The following is a 12,422-nucleotide window of genomic DNA, read 5'->3' on the forward strand; positions in this document are numbered from 1 at the left end:
TTAAGAGATTTTTACGATTCAAAGTTATTTAAAACACACTCGCCACAAACATGTGTACATCGCCCAAAATTGTGGAAATGTATTACCCTGGCAAACAATTCTTAAACAGGTCTTGCGTCATCGACCAGATAGATAAATATAATGTAAAATAATGTAAATGTGAACTAACTCTAAACACAGGACCTCGTTTTATAAGTTTATTGTACTGTTCTACAATGTAGCCTACTCACCTAATGGTGCGACCAACACAGGTGTAACGATACCGGTACTGTACCACGTAGTTACACACACATACATTGAGTGGCATTTTGATTGGCGCAAAGGTGAGGACAAAATCGGACCAGTGCTGGTTAAAATCTACGACTCAATAGGACTATATGGAGGAAATACATAATAACAACACGACACGTAAAACAGTAAGTCAAACAAACTTACGTCTCACACGCAACAGTATCGACGTCCTTATAATCCAGTGTCAAGAAGCGCCTGGGAATGGGAATAAGGTGCTGTTATGCCGTTGGCTGGCGTTTAGGAATTCCGCTCGGGAGAGAAAAAGAGTGACGCAGTGAAACTGAGCCCGTTATGTCGCTGACACGCACGAGTGTCCTCGGTGTAACGAAATTACGAAAACGCAGAACGCTGAAGTAACCAAAGCCGCGCACGACAAAACTTCCACGACGTCGTTAAGATATCTGCTCACTTTTCTTTACAAAGTCCGAAGTTGTATCGTGTGCGAGTCACATGACCGCTTCATGGGTTGTGCTTTCTGGGCGGAGTGATAGCCGCGGGGGGCGAGGGTGGGGACGCGGGCGGTTCATGCCTGAAGAGTTATCGGAGACCGAGGGTGGTAAAAACGAGCGGAGGGGAGGAGAAAATGGAAGAGGAGGAAGAGGGAGTGTTTTTGTGTGTGTGCGTGTTTGTGGAGGTTGAGTAAGGGGGGTTAGCTGTTTTCTCTGTGATCACGTCAAACTAGGTAGAAGTGGGGAACAGTACTGAGATTGCATGTGCTTTCTATGCGAAATTAATATTTAACCCGCAGACCACTAATGGTATAGCGGCCAATTATTAAATGATCTATAAATGCAATGTGAATGTATTCATTCACATTTATTATAGCATACATCCACAAACTTCATTCAGGGCTTTCTTAATTTCTTCGGTAGTTCTTTTTGTCATGTATTTGTTATTTTAATCATTATGCACTTTGTTAATTAATAATCATCTGATGTTTTTGTCATCCATTCCTGAGTACAAAAGCTGTGTCTTGGGAAGGACTGGTGCACATGTCCAAGTAATACAATATGGTTTCCAGAAAATAATATTTTGACATCCTCTAAACAAAGTTTTTGGAGGATCTAAACCTAGATGCTGCAGACTCTGGTTCATTTTGTCTTGCAGCAGCTCATACACATATTTTAGTTAAAAACAATTGCAGCTGTCCGCAGTTCTTCTTCTGAGGACACATATTCGAACCACATATCCAACCCCCGCCCCCCCCCCCCCCGGCCGGGGCAGCGGCGTGGGTGGTGTCCTACGGTCAGGTGGCACACAGAGTCTGTTTGCTCGGACAATCGATGTAAACAGGCAATTAAGAGAGACCCACCGACACACCGAAGCGACAACGTGACGAGCCGCATCCACCGCGCCAGGTGATCTGAAGCGTGACGTCTGTTGGAGCGCTGCCAGGGCGCGCGCTACGCAGGGGCCGCGCACCTACTCTTTCACGCCGTGGGCCGCCTTCACGCGTGGGACTTCTGCTTTTGAGTGTGGGCTAAAAATATGTCGAGCTGCGCTTTTGACAGCGCTGTGGTCAGCTCCGTAGCTAATCGAAGTGTGGCGTCTGTGCCTGATGCACGTTTTGCAGTAGTGTTTGCGCTGGTAAAATAATAGCGCAATTGTCGTTTGTTTATTTGTTTGTTGTATGAGGTAGACTACAGGTTCTTTTTCAGTGTTTGCTGTCATTCAGGCAATATGCATGGTACACATGTGCATGTGATTGAAGTGCACCTATCTGGCAAAAGTAAGGATATCAATTATTTTGAACTGATCTTAATTTATCCTTTCATCATCTGTGAAATCCCCTGCTATCTGTTGGTCATATCTACAGTCTGGATTGTACTGAGTCGAGCACCCAGCCCCAGAGAGAGACCATCAGCAAGGCTTTGAACCCATAACCCCTTGGCCACTGTCTCAGGATGCAGACAGTCACCACCCACCAATCCTCATTTTTTCACACTGACACCGGCCCCCCTGTGCATTTTGAATAGTGCCCCTTTCCCAAAATCATCTTATCTTCACTAATCTACAGCGCCAGCAATTCACTGCTGTCTCTCATGCTTAAATTCCTGTAGTGACATCTGAAAGGCAGCTGTTTTGTCCTTGTGCACATGCGGCATGGCACAGACAGCACCTTCACCAGGTGCACCGCTAATAAAGTCAAGAAGATTAATTATCCATGTCCATTAAAAACTGTCTAGAAAGAGAATTCGTGTCTGATCAATTTTCTTTTCACAATAAAACTGAATATACAATGTAGTGTAGGAATGTCCATAACCCTGAGTGAGGGTTTTTCTTTAAATGTTTTGCTGTAATCCTTTCTGATCACTGGAGGTGATTGAAATTTTTGTCCACATAAAATTAGAAAAAAATTAATAATATTAAATATTATAATGTTTGTTCAGGAGGTATATCATCCTATTGCAAAAGCAAAATAGAAACTTTTTTCAAATAAATAGGCAATACATATTATTCACTTATTGATTACATAGTTTTGGGAGTATCATAAAAGCTGTGCTTTTTCTGAGACTACAAAGTTAATGCTTGTAGATAAATACTGATGCTGTTTCAACCAGCCACCCAATGGTCTTGCGCAAGGATGCTGTTTTGTAAGACCTACCCGTTATTGCTCTTTCCAAAACCTGTTCCCAGAAGTTTACTAAAATATTTTTGTTCCCATTGTACTAATTTATAACTGAATATCCTGCCGATATCTTACTTCAGTAATTCTAAATTGTTTGTTTTCAAACATACACACACTGATGCCGACCTAGTTTGCTATTGACAGTAATTGCAAATAATTATACTAATCCCTATAACAACTAAACCCAAAGGGCTGAATAATTATGACACACGCAAAGCAGCAGCATGTATATTTTTTTATTGCACAGCCCAATTATCTAAGATTTATTCTTTCAACAGCTGAAAGAAGCCCCACCTGTATGGGGGATTACATCTGCCAACACCTGCGTCCTCAAGCTCGGTCAATGAATCTGCATCAAGATTAGAGCTGTAATTCTTCCACTTTTCTATAACTCGTCATGAAGTTCATGAGCTTAGCCGTTCCTGTATCCCCAGTGGTCAGATCAGGATATTTATTTTTTGCTTACATTCAGTAGCCTTGAACTGAATACAAGAAGACGGCTTGAATTTTCCTTATTCTACAATTTAGGGCAGCTATGTGGGCCTGTAGAACTTCTTGGGAAACATTACTGCAATTTTTATTCACACATTAGTTTATTATTTCATTACCGTAGCTTTCCTTATTTAAAATCATACACTATATATTTCTCCTAATTGACTGAGCCCTGTTTCCCTGTTCCTTTGATAACATACCCTCTCGGTTCACTGAGTGCACCTCTTTCTTTTTATTTGAGTACCAGTATCGGTATGCCCGAAGGCAAGGGCCTAGCATGTTGGGGATGTGTTGGTGTGACTGAGGCGTGACTCTGCTCGGTTTGCCTACATCTGAACCTCAGACGTGCAGAGAACAGAAATGCCTAACGCCCGCGGCCGCATGCAGCTTTGGGCGGACACTTTGCATATTCCTTTTATTTGAAAGATCGCATTAGTCACTGTTAGATCTTGATGTAGACCAAGATTTGGAGGGTAGATTTTTTTTTTTTTCTCACTTATCGTCATGTTCTTCTGCATGTGCTTGGCTTTTTCACCCCCTCCTCTCTTCGGCTTTCGCTCGTTCTTTCCCGGACCTTCAAACGACATCTTCCCTCTGTGAAGGACAAGTTTCATTAACTGACTGGATTCCTCAGCCAACAGTAGTGCCGGGGGAGAGGTGAGGTAATAGGCTGTAAAGATAAGGTGAGTTACAGGTGTCTGCCACACAGGTGGCATGTTCTACAGACAGGTATTACAGGTCATATTGTCCCTTTATATACCGTAGATCATTTACAATCATTTAGCATATGTGAAATAATTAAACAAGACATATAGAGGATACATTTTTGTATATGTGAAAATTTGTCATGTATTGTGTTATAAATATATCTTTAATCAATTGCCACATTTTTACATACACATTTGCATGCTGAATGGTACAACAGCCATAAAACACGTTTTATAATGTATGTGTAGAACAATATAACAATGACATATTTTTTATGACATGTTTGACAAACATTTATATATCTTATTCTCCACCTACAGTTTGGAAAACATTTAGTTAATAGGATCTAACCTCTTGGCACAGAGAGAAGTATTTAGTTGGAAGCTTCATTTATGGTTCAAGGCAAAGTATTTTCCTTAAAGAGTTCCTTCAAAGTTCGGAATTGTACATTCCAGAGAAAAGATATCACTCCTTAACCTGTTTACTTGTACATTTGAATCAAGTGCCGATACAAGAGAATATCTAGCACTGAGTGAGTTATGTTAACATGAGTGCCTGAGGCATCTCACGTTTCAGCCTCTCTTCTTTGATAGGTTCAAGACATCGCCTCAGCAACAAGAGGAATCACTGCTCAGTCAGCCCAGCTCCTGGTCCACTCCTACCTGCACCACTGCAACTCCCTCCCCACTGGTCTCCCAGCATGTGTGACTTAACCCCTGCACCTCATACAGAATGCTGCTGCTGCTGCTTGGCTGGTCCACAGTTTCTCCCACATACCACCCCTCTTGATCACCCACCGCTGGCTACCAGTAACGGCCCGCATCCATTTCAAAACCGTGGTGTTAGCCTACCACTGGGGAAAGGTCAACACCCCCCCTCCCCCACCCCTTATCTGCAGTTAGTCATCAGATTTTACACGTCAGCCAGGTCTCTCCATTCTACAGCATCTGGATGCTTCGCTGTTCCTCCCCCTCTGAGTCACATGACCCAGTCATGGCCTCTGGTAGCCCTGGCTCCGGTTAGGGTCAGGACAGCAGAGCTACTAGACATCTTCAATCACACACCAAAGACCCACCTCCTCAGACTGCACTTTGGTTTCCCTACTCAAGCATAACTCACCTTTCCTCTTTGGTGTAGTTTCACAGTACAGTACGTTGTATTGGGCTTACCGCTATATGTTGAAACATGTATGTGTTAGTTATTATAGCATTGAGTAAGGGGCGTGCATGCATGTTATAAAGTTGTGTCATGTATGGACTGTCTGAGAGTGTCTGCTAAATGTTTAAATGTAAGCAAAAGTCAAGGTGGCATCCCCTCACAAGCAATTCAATTGTGGTATGAATCGGTATGGGCCTATCTGGTTGAGCAATACTCTGACAGGGGAAGATTCACCAGAGGTGATTCACCAGATGGGACAGAAACTTGACTTAACACTTCTGTAACATGAGCTATTTCCTTTAAATTAAAAAAAATCCCCAAGATTAGATGAGGACCACCTCATCATGTCATTAGGTCACCACTTACCCCATTGCGCAAAATCTGTTTGCAGTTACTTCCTGTACGAACATCCTGACCAAGGCCTTTGAGTGGTCAGTTCATGATAGCACAGCATTAAGGCTGTGGAGTTACATTACATCATTGACATTTAGCAGACGCCCTTATCCAAAGTGATTTGCACAGGCTACAGTTTTTCGACACTTTATCCATCTATACAACTGCATATTTACTGAGTCAGCTGTGGGTTAAGTACCTTGCCCATGGGTTCAATGGCAGTGCCACAGTGGGAAAATCCAACCAGCGACCTTTTGGTTACAATCCCTGCTTCTTACCGCTATGCTACACTGCCGCCCCTGTTGTGTAACATTTTGCATGTTGACCATAACTCTTGGATGTCTCTTCAGGAGTTAGGGAGGTGTGGGCCGGGCAGTGGTGTCTTATCGGGATAAGATGGGGTTGGGGTGGGTGGGTTGAGTTAATTGGACGGTAAGAGGGGGGTGGGGCAGGGGTGTAAGTCTATTGAACAGTGGACAAGGGCAGGGTGGAGTGGCCGGTTTTGACATGGTGTCTCCATGCTGTCTCCGTGAAGAGGAGTAAAGTGCATTCCAAAGGTGGGCGGGGCCCTGACTGCCCAATCAAAGGCCTCCTGAGAGAGCACCGTCCTGACCCTGCCTGCTCACTATACACCTCTCGACTGCGTCGTATGGTCAAAGTCATTAAAACGAGAGGTATATCAGTTCTGCAGCAGGTTAGTGATAAATGGTCTATGCAGCCGTTCCACGCTGTTTCATAATTCATGTAATCATTACATTTCACTCAAGGTCGCAGTTCAGTGCAGTTTTCCTGCAATTTAGATGTATATTTTCAGAACAGGATAGAGGTCTGTTGTCAGAGGTGGAGTGGACCTGGCCAAAGGAGGTATGGTTCAGGTACAAAGCAGGAGGAAAAATAACAGGAAACGAGATCTGAGCCAATATGTCTGTTATGGTATGAACTTTACTTAGCCCCCTTGTACATCGGAAAACAATCAACCTGTTTCTCACACAGAAACTTGCATTTCAGTAAGCTCACACACGCATACAAACGCACACACACATACGCACACACATTCATCGTACTGAACAACCCTGAAAGACACTTTTCTCTGACAACTGGTCAATAGTTCACTGTCTAGTTACCATTTCACATACACACACATATATATATATATATATATATATATATATATATATATATATGTATGCTATGCCAGACTAAGAGAGGTCTGTTGCATTGTGTGGTGTAATACGTGTGGATTTGCAGAGAGGGGCATGTTTATGATTGTTATTGTTAGGATTCTTCTGCCACTGTTTTTACAGAGACACACCCTTGGGTCAGCATGGATGAAACTTGGCAAACCTCAGGTATGTCATGGCAGGTAAGTGCTGAGGGAAGCCAAGAGGTGAGTTGTTTCACGGCCATGTTGACTTTTTTTAAAAACAATTTTCAAAAATTCATCATAAATCTACCATTTGATGTAACCGTTTGACACATGCCTTTCTGCTTCATCGCACAGGATCGAAACGAGACAGAATACAAACGAGACATGACAGACAGCATCTGAGCAGGGATCAATGCATCTCACCGTGCTTTAATAACCGGCACTGTCGCAAATAAAAGACAAACTCAAACACATGCACGAGTTCATGCAAATTCTACTACTGCAAATGAGGGAGATGCATGAAGACAGTCATTAGATGGTGGCTCGACCAAACATTGCTGCCCGAGGAAGGTCAGCCTTACGATGGCCATCTACCATGCTCACAGCAAATGCAAATTCCGAGTCTGTGACATCAAACACGGGTGATGTCCCACCTAATAACCCTGTCAATAAGAAACGAATAGGGAAATTAATATGGAAAACAGCAGTAAGTTTGAAGACTGAAGGTGAGTGGTGCTGACACTGCAGAGCCACAGTCGGGTGGCTTCTTCTCATTAAAGCAGTTACCGCCATTATCTAATGATACTGCCTGATCATCCAATCAGCATGAAGGAAAGAGGGTGGGGCCAGGGTATGGCCTCCATGATGCTGGTTTTGTTGCTTTGCATTCTTGTTTAATTCTGCGCCAGCTGTTTCTGACAGGGTGTGTGGCGTGTGGCGTGTGGTGTGTGTTATGTGGCATTTTGCATTCCATGCACGGTTGGGTGACACAGTCTCATGCTGTCGATCCTATGCAAATGTTCCTTGGAAGATTGTGGAAGGATGCTATGAATGTTTTCTCCTACATTACGCTCCCAACTTGCAACACATGTAAACACTTCCGCGGTGTTCACAATGTTAATTTGCTCCGCAGATAACCTCATCCAGGGGACAAGCTTGAGATGAGATCCATGTATACGGCTGAATATTTCATTCAAGCAATTCAGGTCATGCACGTAGCTCAAATACATGACAGTAGTGCCACGCCTAAGATTAAAATTTGTGACCTTCTAGTCGCAAGCCTGGTTTCCTCACCCTTATCTCTATAGCTCTAAAAAAATTTTTTCAGAAATTAGAAGCACTTAATGCTGTGCGTTTTGTTTCTGTATAAGTACATCTCTTGCTCTACAGCATACCTTTTTTTTCCTCTTTGTACGTAAATGGCACTTTTACATTTAATTGGTCCACGGAAGAAGAATAGTGGGAGTCACTGCCAAGTTCTGCTGCGGGTTGACCTTGCAGCGAAGTGCATTTCTTGAGAAATTCAAAGGCAGATAATTACAGTTTACCCTTTACAAGTTCACAACAGCCTCTTTTTTTTTTCGCTGGAATCTTGGCAGACTTCGTCTTTCCAACACCTTGCCACACCCTTTCAAAGATACTGGATGGATGACTATAAGACATGCCAAAATGATGACAGTCTGTGGCCTCCTTTACTGATCCTGAGTCAGACTGAGGGAGCAGGAAGCGAGTGAGCTAACTGGAAGGCATCCAGGTACAGACCTGCAGCGCCAAATGTTTTCCAGTTCCTGCAAGATGGTTTATACATCAGTGGTGCATTACTGGTTAAATTTGCCTCATTGTAACAATTACCAATTATCATGTTTGGCTTTGAATGGAAGAAGAAGGGCTGTATTCAACCAAAATAGGTATCATGAGAGACACTAGAAACATCCTCAAGTGAAGAAGAATCCTTTGGTTTTGTTTTTCTTTCAAATGAGATTAGTGAATAGTGAATAGAATGAATGAATAGTGTTATTCCCTGAGAATGGATCCTCTCCACAAACTCACAAGGGAGGGGAATTGTAGAGATGTTAGTCCTGAGTGCGGTCTTCAGAAGGCAAACTACCTATTTTTAATTCCTTCCCCTGTTGAAAATGAATTGTTTTTCCTAGTTCAGCTGGTGACTGGAAATGCTTCAACATTCTTTCAAATAGTTTCAGTTTCTTGGTTGGACACTGACGGTGTTAACTTGCTTGTCGTGGCAGAACAGAGTAGCATTGTGTTATCTTCCTGTTGTTTCAGATGGCTCATTAAAGGAAATAATGTTAATTATAATTAACATGAGAAGCTTTACAATGAGAATGATCTTACAAGTAATAGCAAAGTAAAAAACTGGCAAGTAAAAAAATCAGGTTATTTACTGCAATGTTATACATTTTATAATTTATCAAGCTCTCAATTGTTCATTAATTAGCTGTACTTCATGTGTCACTTTATGAATCTCAACAGTTTATAATTGCTGGATGCATATGTAATATTTTTGTGGTCTATTGGATCTATATCGTACAGTATCTGAATCCCTATAAGCACAAGTATGGCATTTGCACCCATGCATAAAACTCCATGATTGACGAGTTTTGAGATTAGAGCGCATAGGAAGCTTTTATGATTGTTTGTTGCTATAAAACATCAAACCACACCTGAAAAAAAAATTATGAGAGGCAGGTGAAAAGTGAGACACAAAACGTAAAGAATCTGTCATCATATCAAATTAGTTTAAGGCAAGTCACTTTACATTTGATTGTTATCTCAATCAAGTTTATAATCTCGTTCTTCCACCACCAACCTGGAGCAGCTTCTCATACTGGCCAGGGCCCAGGAATCTGTCTTGAGTCTGTCACCAATGAATGGAGATTTAACTTTCCAAGCGTGCTTCTGCTGAAATACTACAGCAAAACATTACAGCCCCCCAACTCCTCACTGTCATGGCGTTTTTTTCAACTCCATTTTCAACCCCTCCATGGCTATGTTACTATTATCCTTAATTAATATTCCTGTTTTCATTGAAAATATAAGATGCAGTGTTGAATTAATAATTCAAGACTGTGTGGGTACTCACATATCCTCACATAATGGAAAAGGTTTCATTGTTTTCCAGGCTCAAATTTCAAAACTGGCTAGCTAGTGTTGCGGTGATCGTTAATAGAAGGATGAAGTCAGCTTCACCTTGTGCAGTTGAGTTCTTACTCATAGAGTGTGCTATGAGTAAGATCTGTTGACTCAGATGAGAAGATTGAAATAGGCTTACACTGCTATCACACCCAGGGCATTGTGGTAATTACATAAATCAGTTGTGTATCAATCGATGTTGCCAATGTGGCTTGGCTTGGCAATATTGTGTTTATTTCCTGTTGGCAATAGACTCAGAATGGGTTTTGAAAATGACTGAATATTAATTGTTTGGGTCCCCCAATGTAGACTCACAGGTCCTATCACATAAGGTGCCTGAACCAATGGGTCTCAACAAGCTATTCAATAAAAACAAATGGGTAGACGGACAGATGGCCTTTGGGTACTAAAGGTGGAGAGGACTTGGTTTAAAAGTCTAACTCATGGGGTCACCTGCCTGGGCACTGAGTTTCATCACTGGTGTATATGCAGTGTACATGCAGTGGAGAGGGGCTAACTCACAGTGAAATCCAGAGGCAGTTCAAAGGGAAATTTCCAGGGCAATTAAAAACAGCTACTGGCAAAGGTTAAAATGTCACTTTCAATCTGTGCACAGGGTGGCCACAGATATAAATAGATATAAAAAGTCATATATTTACAGCCGATGAGAGAATGTAACAGTAAAGGTAAGCTCCACCCACTTCACCTTTAGGGGACAGTGGCTGGCATGGATGCTGATAACAAACTCCCCTCCCCCCCAAAACCCAAAAGTGGTGGAAGATCTGGGTGTGACACTGGAATATATGCTAATGTGTCATTGATGCCCTTTTGGCAGAACCAGAGTAACAGTGTTGACTCTTTCCAAACAGACGGCTCCCCGTGTGACTGAACAAGACACCGAACCCCCGAGGTGAGCAGTTGTGAAATCCTAGGAGTCCCGCTGCCCATCAAGTGCGGAGCTTTGTCAGCAGCTTGCTATTCAAACCTCCTGCCAGAGCCGTAATTCAAATCTGCTTGCTCTAAAAATACATCCTCTTAAAAGGCAAGGCGGTGAAACCCAGGGATATTGTTTAGTCAGAGGTGCCAAGGATTCGTACGTTTGCCGAAGGGTCACTGAGTCTGTGTGTGTGTGTACTTGGCTTTCCCAACAACACACTTTCCCTAGGTTTCTTAATGAGTCATCTTCATGAGTTTCATCAGACACTAAACAATAATAGTGATAATTTCAAACTCCAATACATTACACATGCTAAATGATATTTTAAAGGGAATTGGCAGATAATACTTTCAAAACTGAATGGGTAAAAAAATGCATGGGTGAAAATTATAATGATATGAGGGAAATCATGGTTTCCCCGACTCCGTCCGTCAGCTTAGCAAACTGACTTTATACACTTCCCACTGTCTGCCATTACAGTGGAATGAATATTGCATAAGCAGCGCAAGTCTGAATTTGACATAAACAGAAAACTGCATATAGGAGGAGATATTTTGTCATCACTTGCCCTTTCTCACACTGACACACTAATGTCTCAATGACAAGCTATTGTATTTGCCTCATATTTTCACATCAGAGTCTCCATAGCTACCATATTTACCAAACATGTATGCATTTCGTAAGGCCAGCCAAACTTTTTTAGCACTCGCTGAATGACAGTGTTCAGTTGCCTGTTAAGCCTTTCAGAAGGAAAACCAAAATCTGTTCTTTTGGTGAAAAGGGCGTATATACACAAAAATGTGTGAAAGCGTTGAGTTGAAACGATGCTGAATTTTCTCACAGCCTTACAGGAAACTAACCCCTGCACTGGAACATGTAATCAACAATTACTGATTAAAAATTATAGTGTGTAGCTCTCGTTTTCAAAAGATAATGAAATGATCGTCTTATCATTCTGGACACCCTACACACACATTATATATAGAATGTGTTATGTATTTTAGAACCACTAGTGAGAAAATTAAATTTGTACTAAATGTTTTGAATTTTTATGGAGAACCAACATATCAGTGTCCTTAGCTGTTTTTTTCCCCATTTCACAAGGATAAGAAACTCTGCGTTCCTATTGGAATGGAAATATGTGCAAAAGACATTAGCATCAACTACTGAAATTGTGTTTTTCAGTCAGTGTCAGTGGTCTTTGTGCAGAGTCTTTTAAAACAGCGCACACACTTCTGAACTGTGATGTGGGTAACAGTGGGCTGATTGATCAGATCAAGAGCTCAGCCGGCCTGGAGTGATGTGAAAGCAATGTAATGTAACGTGAGGTAATGAAAGACGCAGGTAGCTGCAACCCCAAAGCACTGATCCTGGATCAGCGGCAGTAGCCCCCACCCCTTTTTGTACAGAATGTCCCAGGGTTTAAAACAGACGAGGGTTCAGATGATCCCGGATAAGCTGCCGGGTTTTAGAAAGTGGAGTGATGTGGAAACAGGGAACAATGTGTGAGCGAGCGC

The 12,422-nt window shown here is 42.2% G+C and overlaps 1 protein-coding gene across 1 annotated transcript in view; it reads right to left on the minus strand.

Annotated features, from left to right (window-relative positions):
* Positions 1-735, minus strand: part of klf3 (Kruppel-like factor 3 (basic)) — a 15,904-nt gene extending 15,169 nt beyond the window's left edge. Inside the window, exon 1 of the mRNA XM_036516734.1 lies at positions 436-735. The gene's annotated coding sequence lies outside the window, so the exon portion shown is untranslated. The remainder of the gene's footprint in view (positions 1-435) is intronic.
* Between the last annotated feature and the right edge of the window lie 11,687 nt (positions 736-12,422).

The sequence above is a fragment of the Megalops cyprinoides genome, chromosome 22, assembly GCF_013368585.1.
Source record: "Megalops cyprinoides isolate fMegCyp1 chromosome 22, fMegCyp1.pri, whole genome shotgun sequence".
Lineage (NCBI taxonomy): Eukaryota > Metazoa > Chordata > Actinopteri > Elopiformes > Megalopidae > Megalops > Megalops cyprinoides.